The sequence below is a fragment of the Neophocaena asiaeorientalis genome, unplaced genomic scaffold (assembly GCF_003031525.2).
Source record: "Neophocaena asiaeorientalis asiaeorientalis breed wild unplaced genomic scaffold, Neophocaena_asiaeorientalis_V1.1 scaffold180, whole genome shotgun sequence".
Lineage (NCBI taxonomy): Eukaryota > Metazoa > Chordata > Mammalia > Artiodactyla > Phocoenidae > Neophocaena > Neophocaena asiaeorientalis.
Genome location: NW_020173697.1, coordinates 2130344 through 2155986, shown reverse-complemented (window position 1 = coordinate 2155986; position 25643 = coordinate 2130344). Strand labels below are relative to the sequence as shown.

Genomic DNA, 25643 nt, shown 5'->3' with positions numbered 1-25643 from the left:
AAGAAAGCAGGAGTAGCAATTCTCATATTAGACAAAATAGACTTTAAAATAAAGACTATTGGGCTTCCCTGGTGGTGCAGTGGTTGAGAGTCCACCTGCCAATGCAGGGGACACGGGTTTGTGCCCTGGTCTGGGAAGATCCCACATGCCGCAGAGCGGCTGGGCCCGTGAGCCATGGCCGCTGAGCCTGCGTGTCCGGAGCCTGTGCTCCGCAACGGGAGAGGCCACAACAGTGAGAGGCCCGCATACTGCAAAAAAAAATTAAAAATACAAATATAATAATAAAAAAAATAAAATAAAGACTTTTACAAGAGACAAGGAAGGACACTACATAATGATCAATCCAAGAAGAACACATAACAATTGTAAATATATATGCACCCAACATAGGAGCACCTTAATACATAACAGCCATAAAGGGGGAAATCGGCAGTAACACAATCAGAGTAGGAGACTATAACACCCCACTTTCACCAACGGACAGATCATCCAAAATGGAAAAAGGAAACACAAGCTTTAAGTGATACATTAAATGAGATGGACTTAATTGATGTTTATAGTACATTCCATCCAAAAACAACAAAATACACATTCTTCTCAAGTGCCCATGTAACATTCTCCAGGGTACATCATATCTTGGGTCACAAATTAAGCTTTGGTAAATTTAAGAAAATTAAAATTATATCAAGTATCTTTTCTGACCACAATGCTATGAGAGTAGATACCAATTACAGGAAAAAATCTGTAAAAAATACAGACACATGGAGGCTAAATCATACCCTACTTAATAATAACCAAGAGATCACTGAGGAAATAAAAAAATACCTAGAAACAAATGACACTGAAACCAGGATGAGCAAAAACCTATGGGATGCAGAAAAGCAGTTCTACGAGGGAAGTTTATAGCAATACAATCGTACCTCAAGAAACAAGAAACATCTCAATTAAACAACCTAACCTTGCACCTAAAGCAATTAGAGAAAGAAGAAGAGAAAACCCCCAAAGTTAACAGAAGGAAAGAAATCATAAAGATCAGATCAGAAATAAATGAAAAAGAAATGAAGGAAACAATAGCAAAGATCAATAAAAATAAAAGCTGGTTCTTTGAGAAAGTAAACAAAATTGATAAACGGTTAGCCAAACTTGTCAAGAAAAAAAGGGAGAAGACTCAAATCAATAGAATTAGAAATGAAAAAGGAAAAGTAACAACTGACACTGCAGAAATACAAAGGATCATGAGAGATTACTACAAGCAGCTATATTGCCAATAAAATGGACAACCTGGAAGAAATGGAAAAATTCTTAGAAAAGCACAGCCTTCCAAGACTGAACCATGAAGAAATAGAAAATATAAATAGACCAATCACAAGCACTGAAATTGAAACTGTGATTAAAAATCTTCCAACAAACAAAAGCCCAGGACCAGATGGCTTCACAGGCGAATTCTATCAAACATTTAGAGAAGAGCTAACACCTATCCTTCTCAAACTCTTCCAAAATATAGCAGAGGGAGGAACACTCCCAAACTCATTCTACGAGGCCACCATCACCTTGATACCAAAACCAGACAAGGATGTCACAAAGAAAGAAAACTACAGGCCAATATCACTGATGAACATAGATGCAAAAATCCTCAACAAAATACTAGCAAACAGAATCCAGCAGCACATTAAAAGGGTCATACACCATGATCAAGTGGGTTTTATCCCAGGAATGCAAGGATTCTTCAATACGCGCAAATCAATCAATGTGATAAACCATATTCACAAATTGAAGGAGAAAAGACATGTGATCATCTCAATAGATGCAGAAAAATCTTTCGACAAAATTCAACACCCATTTATGATAAAAACCCTCCAGAAACTAGGCATAGAGGGAACTTACCTCAACATAAGAAAAGGTATATATGACAAACCAACAGCCAACGTTGCTCAGGCTCCCAGAATTCAGACTATACTACAAAGTTACAGTAATCAAGACAGTATGGTACTGGCACAGAAACGGAGATATAGATCAATGGAACCGGATAGAAAGACCAGAGATACACCCATGCACATGTGGTCACCTTATTTTTGATAAAGGAGGCAACAATATGCAATGGAGAAAAGACAGCCTCTTCAATAAGTGGTGCTGGGAAAACTGGATTTCTACATGTAAAAGAATGAAATTAGAATGCTCCCTAACACCATACACTAAAATAAACTCACAGTGGATTAAGGACCTAAATATAAGTCCAGACACTATAAAACTCTTAGAGGAAAACACAGCTGAGATCAGCTGGGTGCTTTGTGAGCACCTAGAGGGGTGGGATAGGGAGGGTGGGAGGGAGATGCAAGAGGGAGGGGATATGGGGATACATGTTTATGTATAGCTGATTCACTTTGTTATGCAGCAGAAACTAACACACCATTGTAAAGCAATTATACTCCAATAAAGATGTTAAAATAAAAAAGAAAATACGCTTTACCCTCCTTTATTTTTGCTTTGATGCTCTTCCTTTCTTCACGTAAATCTGAGTTTCTGAAATATATTATTTTCCTTCTATCTGAAGAACTTCTTTTAGCATCTCTTATTGGCCACATCTGCTGGCAATACATTGCCTCAGCTTTGTCTGTCTGAAAAACTCATTGTTTTTTCTTCATTTCTGAAAAACAATTTACTTGGATATTGAATTCTATGATTGTGCTTTCTTTCCCTTTCAGTACTTTTAATATTTCAATTTGCCCTCTTGCTTTCATGATTTCTGGCAAGAAGTCCTCCAAAAGTCTTTTCTCTGTTCTTTTCACTAGGTAAGATGTCGCCAGCCTCCTCGTGATACTGTGATTTATAAGAAATATATGCTTGGTCACTCAAACAACCAAAACGTATTTCTCGTGTATATTTGGTCTTCATCCATGTTTCTTGGCTCACAGCTCCCAAAACCCTGGTAACTTCCTGAGTGATTAGAGGAGTGGGAGCATCTTTTGTTACAGTATTGGGTCTCTTGTCAGTCAGTTCCTGAAATGCTTCAGAGCCATAAAGGTGAAATTGGTGTCTTGTTATATGTAACGAGCTCCTTTCAAGTACAACTGAGTTTATATTAATAAGGTGACTTTTGGAAATCCCCTAAAGATGGGAGCTGGCTGCCAGGGAAACCATCTATGACTAGAAGGCTGGAAACTTTCAGTCCCACCCCTGATTTCTGGGGAGAGAAGAGGGGCTGGAGTTTGCATCAATCACCATTGGCCAGCGATTGAATCAGTAATACCTGTGTAAGATAGCATCCCTAAAAACCCAAAAGGAGGGAGGTCAGACAGCTTCCAGCTCAGTGAACCAGAATGTTCCCACTTGGCTACTAACTGTGCAGGTCCCCAAACTCGATGAGCACAGAAGCTCCTTTACTTGGGAACTTGTCTTATGTATTTCTTCATCTGGCTGTTGATTTGTGTCCTTTGATCTCCTTTGTTATGAATTGGTAAGCTAGTGAGTCAGTGGGTTCCCTGAGTTCTGTGAGCTGCTCTAGCCAATTAATTGAACTCAGGGAGGGGGTTGTGGGAACCTCTGATTTATAGTCAGTCAGAAACATCTGGACCTTAGACCGGCATCTGAAATGCAGGGCAGTCTTGGAAGACTGAGCCCTTAACCTGTAGGATATGATGCTGACTCTTGGAAAACAGTGTCTGAATTGAGTTGAATTATAGAACACCCAATTGGTGTTTGGAGAATTGATTGTGTGGGGAGAACCCCCAAATTAGAATTTGGTGGGCAGAACACAAATCAACAGTGTTTGTCCTTATTTTGGGAAAATTCTCAGAGATTATTAATTTAAATATGCCTTCTCCTACAGTTCTTGGAGACTCCTTTTGTTTTTTTTATTATTTTTTCTCTTTGAGATTCAGTTTGGAAGTTTCTTCTATCACGTCTTTAAGCCCACTGGTTCTCCTCTTGACCGTGCCCATTCGATTGACGGGGCCATCAAAGACATTCTTCATTTCTCATAGTCTTTTTGATTTCTAGCATTTCCCTTTGATTCTTCTCAGAGTTTCCATCTCTGTTTTTATTTCCCATCTTTTCTGGCATCCTGTCTACTTTTCCCATTAGAACCCCTAATAATTGTTATTTTAAATTCGCTGTCTGGTAATTTCAAATCTATGTCATGTGGGAATATGGTTCTGATACTTGCTTTGTCTCATGAGACTGTTTTTTCTTGCCTTTCAGCATGTCTTGTAATTCTTTTGTTGACAGCTAGATATAAAGTATCACTTAATAAGAAGTGAAATAAATAGGTTTTGTGTTCATCTGGCTAGGAGTTGGGCTGTGTTTAAAGTTAGATGCAGCTGTACATGCCAGAAACTTCAAATCCCTCTAGTGTCCTTGTTTTGGTCTCCCTTCTGTCTTTGGGCTTCCCTAAGAACTCCTTTTGAGATAGAATCTGTGTCTTTCAAGTAATCCACTGTGATACATGAGCCCTGTTGGTGCGATGGTAAGGTGTATGGGAGGGGAAGTATCCTGGAACGTTATGACCAAGTGTCCATCTTTTAATGGCCATTTCCCATTAATGTAACCTTTACCAGTAACTTTTAGCCCCACCCTCACACTATAGGTGAGACGGGAAAGGTAGAGCAGCCTGGAATCCTCAGGGAAATGCCCTTTCCCCAAGTTGGATAAAGCTCTGGTGAAGCCTTTCCCCTTGAGAGTAAGAATTTTTGATGCAGACACTCCTTGAGGGACTTCTCCTTGGCCCTTCACCGTAGTGACCAGGTATGTTTCCCAGAGGTAAAAAACCTGGAAAAGATCGGGACTCCCTAACACTGCAGCCCCAGGAATTTCTGATTCTCGTGCTGGTACATACTTATCTTCCATCCGTTTATCTAAATGATCATTTAATTATTTACCTCTTATGACTCCTGCAGTTTCTGCTCTGAGTAGGGAGATCTGGGCTGTGCCTCTGGATTTGCCCATTTCTCTAGATTTTTGTGTGCCGGTTTCTCATGCAACCTCAGTCATCTGAGGGAGCTAAGAGAAGGGGTGGAGTTTCAGTTTGTTCAGCATTATTCTTGTGGTAGAGACAAGAGTGACAACTTTCAAAGTATTTATAGGCTAGAACTGAAATCAGAAATCTGTTATGGTCAATTTTTACGATTTATTTCTAGAGTAGTTATGTTAGAAGAATTTTAAAGGTCTGAACGTTCTTAGCAGTTAGAAAGACCAAAGTGTTTCAGACTTTGATATGATCTGTTTTCCTAGGGACATAGGGTTACTAATTTTCACACAAGTGGTTATTCTGTAAAAATTTGTTGTGTTTGACAAAACGTTAGCTTAAAAACCTATGATTAAGTTATATCGGATTGAAAATATAATTAAATTCTTAAATAGTTGAATATATGTGCATATCATATATTTACTGTGTGCTGAGTACTACAATGGATGTTTTATAAGTTAACCTTATCCTCATTTTACAGCTACGTGAAATGTTATTGTTCCCGTTTTATAGATTAAGAAACTGAGGCGTTGAAATCTGTGCTCTTAACCACTGACTATTTTACCCCTCTAAAGAATCAGAAATTATCCATGTCTGATTATAAAAATGAAATATTTTATTATATTTTTACTTCTTGGCATCTATGCTTATTGACATGAAATATCTCCTTCATTGATATTTTTCAAGATAACAAAGGAAGTAAAGTAGGATAAATTGCAGTTGTGCAGTTGGCACTCTGACACATAGAAATGATATCACACAGATCTTCGTTTGTTTTGTTTCGTGGCCACATGTAGATAAATCTTTTCAACATTTAATAATATGCTAATCAATCTCCTGTCTATGTTCTATCAAGTATGCTGTTTTACATTTAGTTCTAATTTTTTAAAAAATTAGACTGTAAGCTACAATTATAATAATCAAAGTCGCTTTCCCTTAAGTGAAATGTTTGCACAGTACAGAGTAGATACCAGGAAAACACAATGATCTATTGTCTTTCACGTCTACAATTTGTTGAACAAGAGACTCTTAACTTAAGAGCTTGGGAAACATCTTTGCTGGTATTTGAAATAATTAGCTGTGAAAGTCATGGTCCAGACCCTTTCAAGATTTAAATTTTAAGTGCTCTCTCTTCTACTTGTCAAGCCTTGACATGTTATCACTTGGTATTTACAGTGGAGATTACCCTCCCCCCCAACACTGTAGACAAATTATATTATGCTAGATAATCAATACTATTAAAAGGCGCCTAGCTTAGATATTCAAAAGCATTGACACTTACGCCTGAAGAGATTTTTTCACCCACGTGAGAATAGGTCTGTATATTCAGATAAAATGGGTTGCGTAAGTCATTTTTTAAGTGAAAATTTCTAGTGGAAAACATTTTATTGCTCATTCAGTCGGTAAATCCGATTACCTACTAGGGATCCCTTCTTCAAGGTTTTAGGCACCTTAAGCTAGTGTGTCCCAAACTCAACTTATATCTGCCCGATCTTTATATCTGCCCGATCTGCCCGATCTGCCCACAATACCTAAATTAATACAGTATAAAAAACCTCGTTGAAGGTAATACTATGTAGTTTACTGGTTTCTTATGTATTTTTTTTTGTTTTTTGTTTTTTTTTGCGGTACGCGGGCCTCTCACTGTTGTGGCCTCTCCCATTGCGGAGCACAGGCCCCAGACGCGCAGGCTCAGCGGCCATGGCTCACGGGCCCAGCCGCTCCACGGCATGTGGGATCTTCCCAGACCGGGGCACGAACCCGAGTTCCCTGCATCGGCAGGCGGACTCTCAACCACTGCGCCACCAGGGAAGCCCTCTTACGTATTTTTTAATATCACATTTCGGGAACCTAAGCTCATCAAGGGCATGACTCTTCCTCTGCATTACACACTGGTAAATCCCAAGTACCTAGAACAGTGCCAGGCACAAAGTAGATGCTCAATTAATATTGGTTCAGTGAATGAGTGTATCCTTCTACTAGAATATAAAGTCCAGCAGGTCTGCAACTTTGGTGACAATTATATTTCTAGTTTCAGAGTAGACACTCAATAAATACCTGTTGACTGACCAGCTGAATGCTGAATTGAGTAAAATAATGTCAATATTTCAATGCTGAAAGTAGAAGGCAAACAGGGTATAAATACCTCTGCTCTCCACCTCTAAACAATATATCTGACTTAACAAGGATCCTTTTTTCCACAAATGTGCTTGTTAGTTTCTCATACTCCTAAGAATACAGAAATATTTGTTAAATTTTTGATAATTTATAATGACTGTGTTACCTCTTCACTAAATCTTCCTGAATTAACTTAAAACACCAACTCAGTAATTAAGACAGAGAGGTTAACAAACGTATCTGTTTGAGCCTTTCCAGTATGAAGTTTGCGCGTTGCCATTGTCTTCACCATTTAAGACCATTCCCATCAGATAAAAATATAAAATTATCACTACAAAAGCCAACTGAAATTCCAACTATACTAAAAGTAGAAAAGACCTCATTGAAAGTAATATTGCAGTGTCATCTACATTTGTATGCATGTGGTCCATGCAATGATGATTTTAGTTATTGTGAAAATGATAATAACTAGCTGAATTGAGCACGTTTACATAGTAATATTTTAGGAGTTTGAAATAGATGACTTAGCCATGCTATAGTCTATTCATTTCTTAGTTATGAACTAATTCTCTGTCCTCAGTTGTCATTCTGGGTTTAGTTGTATTCTACTGTTTATTTCGTTAGTGGAAATATAAAAGCACCTGGGCCACATAGAACTTGGAGAAAAGTACTGACACTCTATTTTGATGATTTTGTTACTATCACACTTACCATGACAAAAGGTCTTTGCTTTTTCTCTCTAATCCACATTTCACGTTTCTGTGTTATGTTTCCCTTTAGACGTAGCACAGTGAGCTCACATTAATAAGAAAATAGAATCACATTTTAAAATACTATTGATTCTGGAGAACAGCTGAGGATGCCATGTTTTTTTCCTTGAAGAATTGATAGGGTGGAATTCTAGCGGCACCCTATCATGTCCTTCTGAAGAAAAGTTCAGGGGGTCATGACACCCAGGCTTAATACCCCCAGGAAACTGCAAGTGTATGGATTCTCCATCACCGGGGGCCATGTGATTCTTGAAGGTTAATATGATGATTTTTTTTTTGACATGATCTTTCTTTGCTTTTCAATTTTCACAGAAATGCCATCTGCTTCTATACTAAGTTTTCTTTATTGTTTTTTTATCTTTCCCCTTAGGAATCACAAAGAGAATACTTTGAGATGGGAATAAATCTCAGAAAATTTGTCATTTTTGTAAGATGCTGATCTCCCGAATATTTCACTGAGGTATTTCACTGAGGTATGCGGCTGCATAGCAATCAGGATGTGGGAGGTTTTCCTGCTGACTTCATATGTTTCTGTTGTAATGGAAAAAACTAAAAGGGTAATTTTGAGGGTCAGTTACACAACTATCCTGCATTACACACTTAAACAGAAATAGAGGGCTTCCCTGGTGGCGCAGTGGTTGAGAGTCCACCTGCCGATGCAGGGGACCCGGGTTCGTGCCCTGGTCTGGGAAGATCCCACGTGCCGCGGAGCGGCTGGGCCCGTGAGCCATGGCCGCTGAGCCTGCGCGTCCGTCCGCAACGGGAGAGGCCACAGCAGTGAGAGGCCCGCATACTGCAAAAAAAATAAAACAAATAAAAACAAAAACAGAAATAGAGTCTGTCAGCTGGTTTATGGCTACTGCTGAGCTCCTCACCCTGTTTGATATCACGGAGGCTTTTACCAGGCACCTTCGGTCAATTTTCTTTAATTAGAAACCGTCTCCTAAGGATGTGTCCTTTATTCACAGGGGAATAGTTTCCTACTGATCGCGCTGGTTACTTACAGAAGCTTTTGTTTACTGACAATGAATTCAGGCTATAATGTTAATGAAATTTACAAATTAACAATATAGAAAAAGAGTTAAACAACAGTTGTTTTTCTTTCTGTTTCAGCTACCCAGACAGGGAGGCATCTTCAAAAATTCTTCACAAAATTTCTTCACAAATATCCCAAGAATTCATATAATGAGGGTCATATGACCTTTGTCTGTGCAAACAAATGATGTTTAAATCTTTCTAATGACCAAGGAATAAAGATTCATCAAGAAATAGTTTCAGAGAGATCGGAGCAGTAAGCAAGAGCTGTCAGTAGAACTCTTAAATTGGGCGGTCCTTGTATTACATGCATACAGTCATCTAAAATAAAATGTTCGTATTATTAAAAGATGAGTATGATAGCATCCTTTTTTTTGGCAAATAAATCCCACACAGAAATGTGTATAATAAAAGGAACCATTACAATATGACAGAATTTCATCCAGCAAGTTGTGTGGTCAGTGTAACTGTTGGTCATGAGGAAGAAATTATCGGCGATGCTGTGCACCAATTGTTTTGTCTTTTTTCTGCTAAAATAAAAACCAGAGCACTGTTTAGTTACCATGTACCAGAACTGACTCTTCTTCTGACTTTTCACTTCTGCGGATCTCACCAATCTTGCCTCAGTGTTTGTCTTTAACTAGTTATGATGATCTACACAGCCGCCTTGTAGAGATAACACCTTGCAGCGATAGTTTCATTAAAACGATACATGAAAAATCATTCTGTGCTCTCATGAGTTGAGGTATGAATGCCAATACAGAGGATAAATGTATACGTTCAGGACGTTGGTAATCTCAGTCACAGTTACACCAGATTAAAGACCCTGCTGTCAGTGTGTGAGTGAGGCTGAGTAAGGTCTTGATCAAGAGTGTGGCGTAAGCCTGGCCACTGGTTTAGGAATGGCGACTGCAGCCCTGATATCCCAAAGACATGATCCTGCGGAACATGTTTGATGAATTTTTGAATTGTTTACAGTTTTAAAATCAAGATATTTTATATAGCAACCCAGATTTTCAGATCTAAAAATTAGAGGGGAAATCCTTTGTTCACCCTCCTGCCTGCTTCATGCAGTTTTAGTTCTTAACTTCCTATACCATGTTTACAAAGTCTAGAGGGTAGACCCAAAGTTTCAGGACTCAACACTTAACTCAGGCTTATTTTTATTTTATTTTGTTTGTTTCTTGGAATTGTGTTAACAATGTCACATCTGAAAATTTATACAGAATGGAAAGAACAAGACAGTCCTATCTACTAAAAAAAAAAAGATACTGTATTCTGACATTGACTTATCAATATGTTTTGTGGGTATACAAACATGCCGAACCTTCTGTGTAGGTTAGGCTCATTGCATGCTCTGTAGTTGGGTTGAAACCTAGGAAGGAAAAGGATGTTAGAACAACAACAAAAGTAATTTCTGCATCACGTGACTTTTTTGCTCTTCAGTTTGAGAGTCATTAATGACTCCTTACTGCTCAGTGCATAGAGTCTAAAGTCCTGGGTGTGAAGTTTTTTGGCGTTACCTATCTCTCTAGTTTTATTTCCTAACATTTTTTTAATTGAAGTGTAGTTGATTTACAATATTATATTACTTTCAGGTGTACAGCATTGTGATTCAGTATTTTTACAGGTTCTACTCCATTAAAAGTTATTAGAAGATAATGGCTATAATTCCGTTTTGTACAATATATCGTTGTTGCTTATCTATTTTATACATAATAGTTTGTATCTCTTAATCCCCTATCTTATCTCTCCCCGCTTCCGTCTCCCAACTGGCAACCGCTAGTTTGTTTTCAATGTCTGTGGGTCTGTTTTGCATATACATTCCTTTGTATTATATTTTATAATCTACACATAAGGGATATCATACAGTATTTGTCCTTCTCTGTCTGACTTATTTCACTAAGCATAATATTCTCTAGGTCCATCCATGTTGCTGCAAGCAGTTCTTTTTATGGCTGAGTAATATCCTGTTGTATATATGTACTACATCTTCTTTATCCATTCATCTGTTGATAGACATTTGGGTTGCTTCCATTTCTTGGCAATTGTAAATAATGCTGCTATGAACATTGGGTTCATGTATCTTTTTGAATTAGTGTTTTTGTTTTTTCCAGTTATATGCCCAGGAGTGGAATTGCTGGACCTATGGTAGTTCTATTTTTAGTTTTTTGAGGAACCTCCGTATTGTTTTCCACAATGGCTGCACCAATTTACTTCCCACCAGTAGCATACAATAATTCCTTTTTCTTCACATCTTCACCAGCATTTGTTATTTGTAGACGTTTTGATGATAGCCATTCTGATAGGTGTGATTTCTCACTGCTGTTTTGATTGGGATTTCTCTGAAAATTATCGATGTTGAGCATCTTTTCATGTGCCTGTTGGCCATCTTTATGTCATCCTTGGAAAAATGTCTGTTCAGGTCTTCTCATTTTTTGATTGGGTTTTGGGTTTTTTTTTTATATTGAATTGTACGTGCTATTCATACATTTTGAATATAAACCCTTGTTGGTCTATTTCCTCCCATTCCTTAGGTTGTCTTTTCATTTTGTCGATGGTTACCTTTGCTGTGCAAAAGCTTTTAAGTTTAATTAGGTCCAATTTGTTTATTTTGGTTTTATTTCCTTTGTTTTAAGGAGACAGATCCAGAAAAATATTGCTACCATTTATGTCAAAGTGTCTTCTGCCTGTCTTCTCTTTTAGGATTTTTATTGTTTCAGGTCTTACATTTAGGTCTTTAATCCATTTTGAGTCCACTTTTGTATATGGTGTGAGAAAATGTTCTAATTTCATTCTTTTGCAAGTATTCTAATATTTTATAAATGACTTTATATAATGAAGTTTGAATAAATGGATAGAGATAATAAGAGAATCATGAGAAGTCTACATATTTACTTTCAGTAATCCATAAGATTTAAAGGCAGACGGGCTTGATATGCCGCTTATTAGTTATGTGATCTTGAAGACTTTATTAATTATGTGACCTTAACATTTCTGAACTCGAGTTCATTATCCTACTTTTACGACGATTGATTTGTATAAGAATAAATGTCAGTTATGTCATTATTCCCAGCCATGTCATCCATTATATTATATACGTTTTCAGTAGTGTCTGTTTGCTTAGAACATCTCCCATGTGGCGATAATATATAAGAAACTTAATCACATCCAGTGTAAGAATTCACACCCACCACTATATTCTCTTAACATTTACTGTAATAGACTCTGCCCACATAATTTATCGTTTGCTTACTGTATATAAGTTTTGTGTCTTCAACTATGTTATAACTTTTCAAGGGCATTGGGAATAACTCAAATATCTTTAAAAATAGGAGAGATTGTGAAAACAACTGCCATTTATATAACACTTTATGATAAGCCAAGGGCTTTCACATACCTTATCCAATTTACTACTCAAAAATCCTTGTGAAGTCGGTGAGGTGGGTATTATTTTTTTACCCTACTTTCATATAGGAGTTAGCTGAGAGACCTAGAGGAAATGTAGATTTCTTGTATATGGTTTGAAACCCTAATTTATGTCTTCTGGCCCTGGATCCAGAGCATTTCCACTATGTCATGTCTTCTAAAGAACAGGACTAGTGGTAAGTATACGGTTAATTGTGAGAATAAAAGTCCATTGGTTGTTGATTTATAAAAACCTAAGATAGGTTTTAGAATACAGGCAATCTTTTCTTCATAAAGATTCACAAATGTGTCTTTTCAACATTATCACCATCTGTAGTTATCATAAATGAAACTGCTCTAATTTAGAGGCAAGAGGCAAGTTATTTTATTCATCCAGGGTTTTTAGACAAACAGCCCCTGAGAGGTATTTTGAGATTATATAAAAGTTAAGTACAGTGGTCAGGTAGCCCAAAAGCCTATCATTTCCTAGATAGGTACATCCTAGTTTCTCACCCATTTGTGTCACATCTCTGACCCCAGAAGATACTTGAGTTTGCTACTTCTGATAAACACATTGTCTATGAGTAATGTTTTACCCTTGGAAACTTTTTCTCATGACCCATTCTCGAGTATATTATCTTTTGATGGGCTCCTGGATTCAGCTCTAATGATTACATATGGTTTCTACTTAATAGGTTCTCTCTTCCATCCCTGCTATTTTTTTCAAGTTAATTATTTGTGGAAACATTACAATGAATGAAAAGTCCACAAGGTGAAAAAGGATGCTCACAAACAAGTGGCTGATCTAGTGAGGGGTCTGAAATATATGTCTTCTGCAGATGCAATACTCTATTTATTTACAAGGTCGTAGATAATGGATCTCTACTGCTGTAATTGTACAGAGGACACAGGGTATGGAGAGAAGCCAATGGATCTGGCAGTGGAGATGGTGCACCTGAACGGAAAGACCAGAATACTCCTGGGTCATTTACTGGTGGTTAAGCTTTCAGAACCAAGGTAGTTCTACACAAATGGTCTGGAATCGATTTAGGTTTACTCACCCACCTTTCTGGCAGGTGAAAAGGATACAAACACATCCCCTCTATAGTGGTCATCGGCCATCAAAAAAATAAATTTATTAATTAAAAGGTTCTACCTTAGATCGTGACACATGTTTTGTGAATGAGTCTTGCATGTTTTTTTTTAAGTTTTAACGATAGTTGATTACAATGTTGTATTAGTTTCAGGTGAACAACAGTGATTTGATATTTTTACAGATTATACTCAATTTAAAGTTATTATAAAATGTTGGCTATATCCCCCGTGCTGCACATTACATTCTTGTATCTTGCTTATTTTATACCTAGTAGTCTGTACCTCTTAATCCCCATCCTTATATTGCCCCTCCCCCCACCCCCTCCCCAGTAGTAGCCACTACATTTGTTCTCTGTATCTATGAGTCTGTTTCTGTTTTGCTATATTTATTCATTTGCTTTACTTTTCAGATTCCACATATAAGTAATATCATACATTATTTGTATTTCTCTGTCTTATTTGACTAAGCATAATACCCTCCAGGTCCATTCATGTTCTTGAAAATGGCAAAATTTCATTCTTTTTATGGCTGACTGATATTCCATTGTATATCTATATCATATCTTCTTTATCCCTTTGTTGATAGACACTTAGGTTGCATCCATTTCTTGGCTATTGTAAATAATGCTGCTATGAGCTTGGGGGTGCATATACCTTTTTGAATTACTGTTTTCATTTTCTTCAGATATATACCCAGGACTGGATTGCTGAATTATATGGTAGCTCTAGTTTTAATTTTGTGAGAAACCTCCATACTGTTTTCCATAGTGGCTGCACCAATTTACATTCCCACCAATGGTGTCCTAGGGTTCCCTTTTCTCCACCTCCTAGCCAACGTTTTTATTTGTTGTCTTTTTTGATAATAGCCATTCTAACAGGTGTGAGGTGATATCTCATGTGGTTTTGACTTGCATTTCTCTGATAATTAGCAATGTTAAGCATCTTTTCGTGTTGGCTGTCTGTCTGTCTCCTTTGCAAAAGCTTTATTCAGGTCTTCTGCCCATTTTTTAATCAGTTGTTTTTAATGTTGAGTCATATGAGCTATTTATATGCTTTGGTTATTAACCCTTATCAGTCATATCATTTGCAAATATCTTCTCCTATTTGGTAGTTTGCCTTTTCATTGTGTAGAAGGTTCCTTTGGCTGTACAAAAGTTTTTAAGTTTAATTAGGGCCATTTCTTTATTTCTGCTTTTGTTTCCCTTACAAGAGGAGATAGATAGAAGAAAAATTGCTAAGACTTACGACATCTTTACCTAATGTGACAATTGTGTTTCTTCCTATTCATATGGGTTAGTTGCTCTCAAATTTTAGTAAGCCTCAAAATCACCTGGAGAACTTATTAAAACACAGACTTCTCTGCCTCTGTGAAAGTGTCTGATTTAACAGGCATGAATTGGGAGCAGGGGATTGTAGTTCTAACAAGTTCCCAGGTGATGCTGATTTGCTGGTGTGAGTAGCACAGATACAGATGAGAAGAGACGTTAGTGGGGCAAATCCTCAGATAGCCGTTATTAAAGCAGTTCCAGATGATCTGCTTTAACCTGAATCCTCTGACGTCATGAAATGTCCTCATGATGTCGACCCACCTTGCAGGAGCAGTAACCGCCAGGAACGTCTAAGAAATTTTATTTGAGATTTATTTATACAAATCAATTTATAATATTTGAAATATTTGAAAATATTTTGTAATATTTGAAAATATTTTTTAAAATGTAGTCGTAATATAAAGTCTATAATGCTAACCAGAAATGTCCTGGACCGCTTCTCTCTACTTGAAATTTCTGATACCCAGGGGCAATCCCACCAATTTTTTAATCTTTATTCTATTATATCCTTCCGTATTTGTAGACAGCATGTGTATATTACTGTTCTTTGGTTTTTTATTTTGACTTTATCTATTGTTCTATTAGATAAGATGTCTTTTTAACTTTTTCCACCCTTTCCCTCAACTTCCAGTATAGGTATAGCACCAATTTTAGTTAAACTAATATTTAGGTAAGAATATTCATACCTAAATCAAGTAGTGTGCTATACTTACACTTTCCTTCTCGTACATTGTTTTTTCTTAACCTCTAGCCTTATTAATTGACCCATTTTTCATTTGCTTAGATTTTTATATATGCATCATTAATTCATCCCGACCTCTTTGGAAGAACTGTAACTCTCCCTTTAGTAGGTTTAAAAAATAGGCAAAGAGTAAGTTTGTTTTTTCTATTCCCTTTTTTTTTCCCCACAAAGACAACCTTTCTGGATCTGCTTTCCACCCGCCTTGTACATTCAGGGCTGGATCAGCTCTAGGCTTGCTGCAATTTTGCTACCTCTCTTCAACTTATATATATATTTTTTAAAATACTCTTTTTTTAAAATAAATTTATTTACTTATTTATTTATTTTTGGCTGCGTTGGGTCTTCGTTGCTGTGAGCGGGCTTTCTCTAGTTGCGGCGAGTGGGGGCTGCTCTTCGATGAGGTGCGCGGGCTTCTCCCTGCGGTGGCTTCCCTTGTTGCGGAGCACGGGCTCTAAGGCGCGTGGGCTTCAGTAGTTGTGGCACATGGGCTTAGTTGCTCCGTGGCATGTGGGATCTTCCTGGACCAGGGCTCAAACCTCTGTCCCCTGCATTGGCAGGCAGATTCTTAACCACTGCGCCACCGGGGAAGCCCCTCAGCATATTTTTATGCCTCTGACTCTCTTGTTTTTTTCCCCTTCCTCCCCCTCCCTCTCCTCCTTTCCCTCCTCCTTCTTTTTCTTCTATTTTAAATTTCTTAGTAGGGTTCCTTTGACCACCATTTTCCAATTGCCTGTAAAATACTCTGTCTTGCTATCTCATTTTCACTTTCCAAGAGCTCTTCTTTAGTCCCTAAATACTTCTCTTTTTTAAAATTTCTCTTTCTATAAAGAACCTTTTCTTAAAGCTCTTTGAGGAAATTAAATTTTGATTTTGGGGCAGAAGTTTTCTTCTGAGCCTTACATTGCCTCAGTTTCCTTCAAGTTTATTACAGCTTTTGTTTATGTCAGCTGCCGATTTTATGTTAAAAGTTCTCTCAAATGCCTGGCGATCCTTGGCTACCTGTTAGTTGTATGTGGAGGGGTGAAAATGCTAATACGATGCTCTGTGTTTTGGAAACACATCCCAGTGTAGTTACTGAGGAGCCCCTACCCGTTCCTTGCTTTTGACTCAACTCTCCTGTAGGCATTTTTTTTTAAAACATCTTTATTGGGCTATAGTTGCTTTACAATGGTGTGTTAGTTTCTGCTTTATAACAAAGTGAATCAGCTATACATATACATATATCCCCATATCCCCTCCCTCTTGCGTCTCCCTCCCTATTCCCACCCCTCTAGGTGATCACACAGCACCGAGCTGATCTCCCTGTGCTATGCGGCTGCTTCCCACTAGCTATCTATTTTACATTTGGTAGTGTATATATGTCCATGCCACTCTCTCACTGCGTCCCAGCTTACCCTTCCCCGTCCCCGTGTCCTCAAGTCCATTCTCTACATCTGCGTCTTTACTCGTGTCCTGCCCCTGTAGGGATTTATCTTCTCTTGTCTAACAGGTGTGAGGCAGGCTGGCAGATTTCTGGGAGCTGGTGAGCTGTGGTTAACAACACTTAGTGTATAGACTCACGTGGAACACTGGTTTTCATTACACGGTGGCATCCTCCTTTCAACTGTGTTTAGTAGCATGAAAACATGCTTGTCTCATTCAAACTCCAGCCCTCCACGGAGGGGTAGCATGGTGGGTGGGCCTCAGAAATCACCTCGTTGTTGGGAAGGGGGATGGAACCCAGGACCATCTAACAACCCTATGCAACAATGTCAATCTTACTGTTTTCACCTGTAACCTCGCCCACAAACACTTGATGCCTCCAATTTCACATATTTTAGAAGTTCACTGGCAAAACAAAAACAAACAAAGAACAAAATACACTTCCCTCCCAGTAACTCTCAGCCATTTACCAAAAGATCATGTCAGTTCCACTGTCTGCTTCCTTGATGCCTCTGGTGCTTCACTGCCATTTTCATGGGGTTTCTGGAGAAAGCAAAGATAACTCTTGGAGTTAACCTGCTCTTGTATTAACCAGCTGCTACGGATTCTCAGCATTACATAGATCAAAAGAAGGGAAATAGAATGTGCCTGGTCTTGTTGGAGGAGGGCGGGGAGAGGTCATGACCTCTGATTAACCCCAAGCTTGGACCAGGTAACCAGAGGCTCCTCCCCTCCCGTGTCCGGGAATGCACGCCCTGCGTGCCCTGCCTACTCTCGCCGTCGGGAGCTTTTTCAGGAGCGCAGCCTTCAGAGAGCAAAGCGGCGTGGGGACCACCTGATTGGATAGTGACCGAGCCCCTTAAGGCCTCTAGGTAAACTTCTGAGACTCACCGGGCGGGTGAGTGCAGATGGTGGCTTGTTTTGGGGCCGCTGGGGATAAGCCTGCTGTGTAAGTTCTCTGTTTGTTACACGCGCCCCCGCCCATCTGGAGAGCCTGCCTCTTTCTCGGTGGGTCTCTCCTTGCCGTCCGTGTAGGGGGCTGGCTTGTGCACTAACAATTGGGGAGCCTTCCAAGAAGCGGGCCTTGAGAAGGAGATGCCCACAGGGGAGACCCCGAGTTGGCCGTCGCCCTCTGTGGGAGGAGTGGTGTCCTAAATGTTGGACGCTGTGGACGCCCAGAAGACGCCAGCTGGTCCAAGGCAGCTGTCTGAACTGCTTGCTGTAGGGCCCAGCCTCCCAGACGGGAGAGAAATGGTCCCCTCAGTGGGCTGACCTCTGCTCCACAGATGCCGACTAGAGGCTGAAAGGAGGGCCGAGGCCCCAGGAGGAGTCGCGGAGTCCCCTGCTCTGCTGGCGGCAGGCGAGGGGGAGCCATGCTGAGCTGGGGACTGAAGTCGGCTGTTTGCAAAACGAGGCTGCAGGCCGGCGGATGAAGATCCAGCGCTTGTGACGTCCTGGTTGGGACGCCAAGAGGTGGGACCCCTGGGAAGTGGATGAGGATGAAGACGAGGACGTTTTGGTGATTGACGGTGGAACGGATGAAAGCCCCTTGCCATCCACCCCTCATACAAAGGACAGCAAAAGCACCTCAAGGGCAGCCTCAGCCAGCGGGCAGCCCCCAGCTCGGGAAACGTTCCTGAGGGGAGAATATACCACCGCCGAGATTATTGATGCAGCTTCTGAGTTCCAGCAAAAGGCCAGAGAAAGCATCCGGGAGAGGTTAGTGCGGCTACAGGATGGGGCGGGCAGAGGAAATGAGCATTACCCCCACACACACACACACCCTGCCCTCCAGCAGCACCTGCATGGCGCCGGGGGTTCTAGGTGCTCATAGGTTGGTTTATTCTAGCTGTTGGGAGGCTTGGGACCCTGGAAAGCTAGAGAGGAGGTGCAGCGGATTCTTAGGTAGTTGGAAATGAAACAGGCCAACTACCCCGTCTTGGAAGGCTGCCCCATTTACTGCAGGAGTGAAAGCCGAGACACTCCCGCCCGCCCCAGCGCCGGCTATGGGACGAGAGGTCCACTCTGAGCTCAGCTGTGAGTTATGTTACTTATGCTGCTGGGTAGTCCATTGCCCATTGCTAATCTGGGGGAAACGGGCAAATCCTGCGAATGGGTACAGGCTGTGGGAAAGACCCGAGAGAGACCGAGCTTGAAAAGCCACAAGGCTATTCCAACAGTGAAAATAACCCAGAAGCAAAGGTGGTTTGACCTCAGTGCTGCCCGGGGCCCACCTGACAAGATAGGCCAGACTGTGGAAACATTTAAAACCTCAGCAGCAGTTCGGACTTGCCCCATCGCCCCTCTCATCCCTGACGGCCCACCTGCTCCAGCAGAGGCCTCAAGGGATACAGCCCTATTTGGGCTCCGTGCCTGCCACACCCCCGGTAAAGGACGAGGGCCAAGATCGCCTCCAGGTGAGGGCCATCGGGGGGTGATCAGAGGCCTCACGTTGAGCTCACTAGTCATTGGTCCCCAGAAATAAACAACAGGTGAGGGCTCTGGTTGCTACTGGAACTGAATGTGCTCTATTCCAGCACAATTGATGGTTAAAGAGGACAGTTGTGTCAGGAAGGTAGGAAGGTCCCTGTGACAGTGCAAATTGGGCGTTCTCCACCACGAGATTACAAAGTTTTAATCTCTCCGATACCAAAGAACAAATTGGGTGTTGATCTCCTAGGAGGTCAAACTCTGCAAACCCTTAATGGTGAAATTGGCCTCAGGTTAGGGTAATCACATCAGTGCTGAGGGGAAACAGCTGGGAACGAGTAAGTCTACCCCTCCTTGAAGCGTGGTAACTGTCGAGCCACATTAACTGCCTGGGAGCCTAAGCAAATAGGAGAAGCTAAGAACTGCACAGAGTGGGTATCATACTCCCTGCCCGCAGTGCTTTCCACAGCCCCGTAAGGCCAGTAAAAAAGCCAGATGGCCCCGGGCGGATGACGCTGCATGAGGAGAAATGAGCAAGGTGGGCCGCATCACTGCCCCCCTCTAAGATGCCTTAGCCATGGTCCTAGGAGTGCGCCGTGCTGAGCTGGACTTAACAAATGCTTTCTTCAGTCCACCCCTGGCCAGAGTCAAGCGGTCGGTTTAGCTTCACGTGGGAGGGACAGCAGTGGAACTTTCCAGGGCCGCCCGGAAGCTGCTGCACAGCCCAGGCAGGTCATGGTGTTGTTGAATAGGGTCCCACTGCTCGCCGCTTACAAAATCAAACTCACAAGTGTTCCTAGAAGGGAAAGTTGTCTTTAATCAGAGTGCCGACAATCTGGGGAAGTGGTGAACTCTGTGTCCCCCCAAAACACCTCTGAGAGTCTGCTCACCATGGAAGTTTTAGAGGGATGGAGGGGAGTAATCTCAGTTAATCACAGATGGGGGGTCAGGGTCGTCACCATCCCCCGCTGTGTGCAGGCTCGTGGAATCCTCGTCATCTTCCTCTAGATGTTCTCTTGCACCCACGGTTTGTTCGCGACATTATGGGAGGAGATGCTAGGGAAGAGATCTAGTCACCTGTTAATTACTGATTCTTCATTTCCACGTCTTTGCCTACACTTGTACGTTCTTTCTGTAGATGAAAGTATTGTGTGATCAAAAGACTTGAAAAGTGCGCTTGGGCTGGAGATGAGTAGAGCATGGGGTGCCTGGTGAAAACTTAGTTGCAATACAGCTCTGCTAAAGTGACAAGAAAAGGGGCTTCCTGCTGAGGGCGGTTTCCTACAAAGAGCTGCTTACGGTGGGAGGTAGCCCGAGACCTGTCCCTGTTTCCTTCCCACATCAGTAAAATGGGCCCGACCCACTGATGATACAGTGTTAACACGTGAAGACTAGCTTCTGCTTCAGCGCACTGCAGACTTTGCCAGAACACCTGTGAGGGAGGGGCTGGGCAGTGAACCCACAGACAATTCAAGGCACTGCAGTGACGGTTTGGGAATTGCTTGTTCGGGTAAGACATGCATTGTCTCAGCAGCTGTGTTTGAGAAGGTGCAACCTATCTGACCCCGGGAAGAGGTGCCAGCCTTTGTAGGGGCTTGGGGAGGGCTTTTATTCCCCACCTGGCATACTGTATGCATCCGTTTTACTACCTGGTAAAGAAAAGGCCTGTGTGGGGCTGTGGATCAGGGCAGCAAGCAGCCGTTGAGAAGCCAAAATACCAGGGAAGCAGATTAAAAGCCCCGCGCATCTCCCAAGCGGGGCTGCCATTTGAGTTTGATGGATCTGTGACTCCCGGAAGTATGGGTAGGACCCTGTGGCAGGAACAACAGGAGAAGAGAGTTCTCCTAGGATTTTGGTCCCAGTTCTGGAAGGGGGCAGAAGCCAAGTAGCCCTCCAGAGAGCAAAAGACCCTGGCAGTCTACCTCACGCTTCTCCAGGTAGAGCATCCCAGGAGGAAACAGCATGTTGTAGTAGCTTCCCTGCCCATCAAGGGGTGGGTTGAGAAGACGCTCCCTGGATCCCCGCAAACTCCCAGGGTGACGAAGTGGCAGCCTGTCTGCAGCAGAGAAGCCCCTGTCTGCCTGTCCACTGTCTCTAGAAATGCGGGTCCTCTTAGGCCCCGTAGAGCCTGTAGATCCTCCCAATGCCCCCTCCCCTATTTTTGTGGCGGTCCTTGCAGCCTGTAGAGAGGAAGTAGGGAAATTTCCGCTGAAGCCTGGCATACAGATGGGTCTAGTCGGGGCAACCCAACCACAGGGGCTTCAGTTGCTCTTCAGCCCAACAATGACACCATCTAGGTGGAAACTGGAAGGGACTACAGCAGCCGGTGGGCTAGACTCAGACCTGCTGAGCTGGTCATCACCCCTGAGCCCTGGCCGTTAACCCTTGGCCCCAACAGCTGGGCTGTTCTATAGGGCTTGACCTGATGGTGTAGACAAGGGCAAGCCTAGGGGTGGATGATCGTGAGTAGGCCCTTGGGGGCTCAGGACGTGTGGAGGGACGTTTATGTTCACCAGCAAGAGCCTGAGGCAGTCGGCACTGTCTTCCACATCCTGGTCTGTGAGGTACTGACCTACTAGGCCATCAGGAGGCGATGGTCCAGCTCAGTATGAGCCCTAAAAACTGATCCTTCAGGAGATGCATCAGATGGGGTGCACAGAAAGAGGGGCCACTCGGTGCCTATACGTGTCCCCATCCACCCCTTCCTGGGCAGTCCCCAAGGATGCCGAGTTGCCCTTGAAATACAGTGACTGGTTCATGCAGTAGCAGCATGTCCTGTGTGTTCTAAACAACCCCAGGGCGGCTGCCAAAGGAGTCTGGGGCCATCCAGAGGAGGAGTTTCCGACAGTTGAGGGATTGGCAAGTTGATCATGTCGGTCCCCTCCGTCCAAGCAAGCATTCTAAATATGCCTCAGCTTGTGAGGACACTGTGTCTGGCTTAACCCGAACTTTCCCTTTTTCCACTCAAACCAGGCAATTGTTTTTCACCCATTAGGCAATTAGAGAAGCTGAATGCCCTGTATGGACGCCATCGTCGGATAGCGATCAGGGGTCATGTTCAAAGGTCATGATGTGCAAGACTTGGTAAAATAACATGGTATCGGATGGAGGTTCCTTCTCTCCTATAACTCACAAGTAGCAGGATTGATAGAAGGGAGAAAATGGAATGTTAAAGCAGCAGATTAAATTACTAACAAGTAAAACAGCGTAGCCAGGGGGACTAAGTTACCACTTCGGCTTTGATACATTTGAGCAACCAATCAGTGGGGCCTGTTGCCCCATATTCCAGACTGGGGACCCCTGCCAAAGCACCCAGTACTGTAAAGGTACAGAAATGGTGGAAACCTTGAGGGTCAGCGTGCTGTGGGCTGAGAACACCAAGCCCCATCACACCTGGGACAGGTGCAGCTCCTGGGACTTGCGATGGGATATCCCACAGGGATGGGTGGGTTACCTCACACCCCTGGGTGAGGGGGAACCACTCAGTCTCCACTGGGACCCCATTGTCCTGCTGCCAGATGGGACAGTGGAAACGCACCACACCTGGGATGGAAGGTGCGCCCTTGAGTGAGGGGAAGTTGGGGCCCTGGTGTGGCATCTCTGGCCCCCAGTCTATCTCCTCATGGCTAATAGTACTCGTCCCCTGGCCAGTGTGTGTGGTATGCACAACCAGGCCACGTTCCTAAAGAGCCAGAGGGCACGCTCTGTTTCCCACTGGAACCGCCCTTCGGCTGCAGGACATCATAGCTCACACAGAAGCCCCGACTGCATTCACCTAGCAAGCCTTGAACGAAGCCAACAAGGCTGTCTTTACTGAACACTGAAGTGCCTCTAATGAGGAGGGCTGTCCTCCCAGACAGGATGGCCTTGGACATTGTCCCTGCCTCACAAGGAAGGATCGTCCAGACAGTGCTGTGTGTTCACACCCGATGAGTCTGATGTGTCATCTTTAACCAATCACAGGAGGACACGAAGAAAGTCCTGCGTGATCAGACCCCAGCCTGGAGGACTCCATAAACCAGTGGTTCGAATCCCAGGGCTCTTGGTGGAAACAAATGGTTATGGTTTTGAGAATCATCTTGAACTGTGTCTTCTCTTGCCTGTACCTGTATTGCTGCAGAGGTCTCTGCCTGCAACGCAGTCAGATGGCCACCTGGAGCCACCTCCAGGCTCAGAAGACCCCTTGCAGACCCGCTCAGGGCACACTGCAAAAGTGAGGTCATGTGAGATTGTAAGAGCCTGTCTCAAAGGGGTGGCGTGTTGGAGGGGAGGTCACCAGGAGGTCATGGCAGCTGGTCCATCTGCCAGGTGGACCTGAGTGATGGGAGGCGCCTCACCCTTCCCCTGTCCTTGGAATGGACATCCGCCACCCATTCCCAAGGTGGGAACCAGTTTCAAGGATGCAGACTTGAGAGAGTAAAGTCATGTTGAGACCATCTGGGCACCCATATGGATGCAGAGATCAAGTTGTCTTGCAGGACAAGCCTCATGTGTAAGTTCCCTGCATATTAAATCCACCCCCTGCCCATCCGGAGGGTCTGCCTCTCTTCCTCTCTCCTTGCCCTCCATGTTTCGGGGTGGAGTAGGGGGCTGGCTTGTGAACCAACAGGTAATCAGAGAGAGCTTTGCATATTCAGAGTTTACACAAGAACATCTCCAGGTTTCATGGCAAAGTTTATTTTGAAATTATCTATTTTGATCTGAAGGTGATGTTTATTATAAATTGGTATTATCTAAATCTGTACGAAATCTACGATTGCTCAGCACTGATCGTTGGAAATGCATGGCTGAGACAAAACATGGGTTTTGTATTTTAAAGTTATTTGGTTATTTAAAACTTCCCATTCACAGCCGAGTTTGGGAAAATTTCTAATTAGAAAAGCAATATTGATCAGAAAAAAATGCATGAGGTTTTTTAGTATTGCTATTATAACCCCAAAATTGTTTTATTCCATTTTCTTCTATTTTTATATTTTCTGTTAATTTTTCCATCTTTTCTTTCTTGTCATCTTCCTTTAAATTTTTTTCCTTTTTATTCTTAATATTTTATATAAACTCACTATCATCCTTTGTTTATTCCTCTGTTGTTTTCCTGAACTCACCACTATTATGAACAATTTTTAAAAAAAATATATACAGATAACAGTCACCTGATCTGGAAAATCTTTCTTCTGATTTAAACTACCTTTTTTAATATTAAGTCCATTTTTATTCTTTCAAAACAAGTGGATCCTTTATAAGCTATAAAGATGGATCCAAGGTAGATAATATTTTCATAAGCACAGTAGTTGTACTGTTTTAAAATAAGAAGTAAGACCTTTTATTTGCCTTGGAAAGGCTCTTAGGGTAAAATTTCCTCACTGAAATTATTCATCTTTTGTTTTAAATTGAAACTTTCAAAAATGTTCTCTTTATTCTGTTGATGTTTTATTTATTTCCAAAAATGAACCAAATAAAAGGAAATGTGATGTGTGGTATGTGAATATGAAAACATTTATTTTACATTATTTTGACTGTTAAGATTGTGAAAATACATTTCATTCAAAACATTTTTTGTTTATGACCAAAATAAATACCATAAAGAGAGAAGTAGCTTCAGCCATGCACACAAATACTTTTCAAGGTGACATTAGAATATATTGAATTTTACTAAAGCATAAAACATGTTGTGACTACAGTTGTTGACTCTGTGATAATTTCAACTATAACCATAACCACACACCATAATTTGACAGAAATCTAGGTGGTAGGCACTATTTAATACTTGTTAGGACCACAATGTTGGTCTTAATAGAACTGGTCCAAGTCCTGACTTGGCCCCTGTGGTTTCCTTCAAGTTATTTTACTTCTCTGGGCCTTTGATTAATTAGCAGAAAAATGAAGGTTTACAACTGAAGACTATATAAAGACCGGAGGATCTTCTATACACAGAGTATCCAACTTGGTACCTGGGACACAGTGAGCATTCAATAAATGCTTGCTAATATTGTCACCAGGCCGTTCAAATACACTTGATCAAAACAAGTAAAAGTGTAAAAATCACAAACAAAAGTATTTCCATGATACAAAATCAATACTACTACTATTTACACTTGGGGCAAGTGAAAACAGCTAGGCATTTATGCTCGGACGAGGGGGTACACTAAATTATTAACGTCTCTGGATGAAATAAAATTGGAAATGGTAGGTGATGTGTGCAACACATGCTCGCTCTTTTAAAACGGAGAAAGGTTTTAAAACGTGTGTCCATCTGGTCACCAGCAACAGCTTCCTTTTCAGTAGACTGAGGAAGACCACTTATTCGAGTGTTCTTTGATTGCCTGTGATGTGCGTGG

General features: G+C 41.8%; 1 protein-coding gene across 1 annotated transcript in view; it reads left to right on the top strand.

Annotated features, from left to right (window-relative positions):
- GALNTL6 (polypeptide N-acetylgalactosaminyltransferase like 6) overlaps positions 1-25643 on the top strand; it is a 1130106-nt gene that overhangs the window by 357997 nt on the left and 746466 nt on the right. The window lies entirely within an intron of this gene.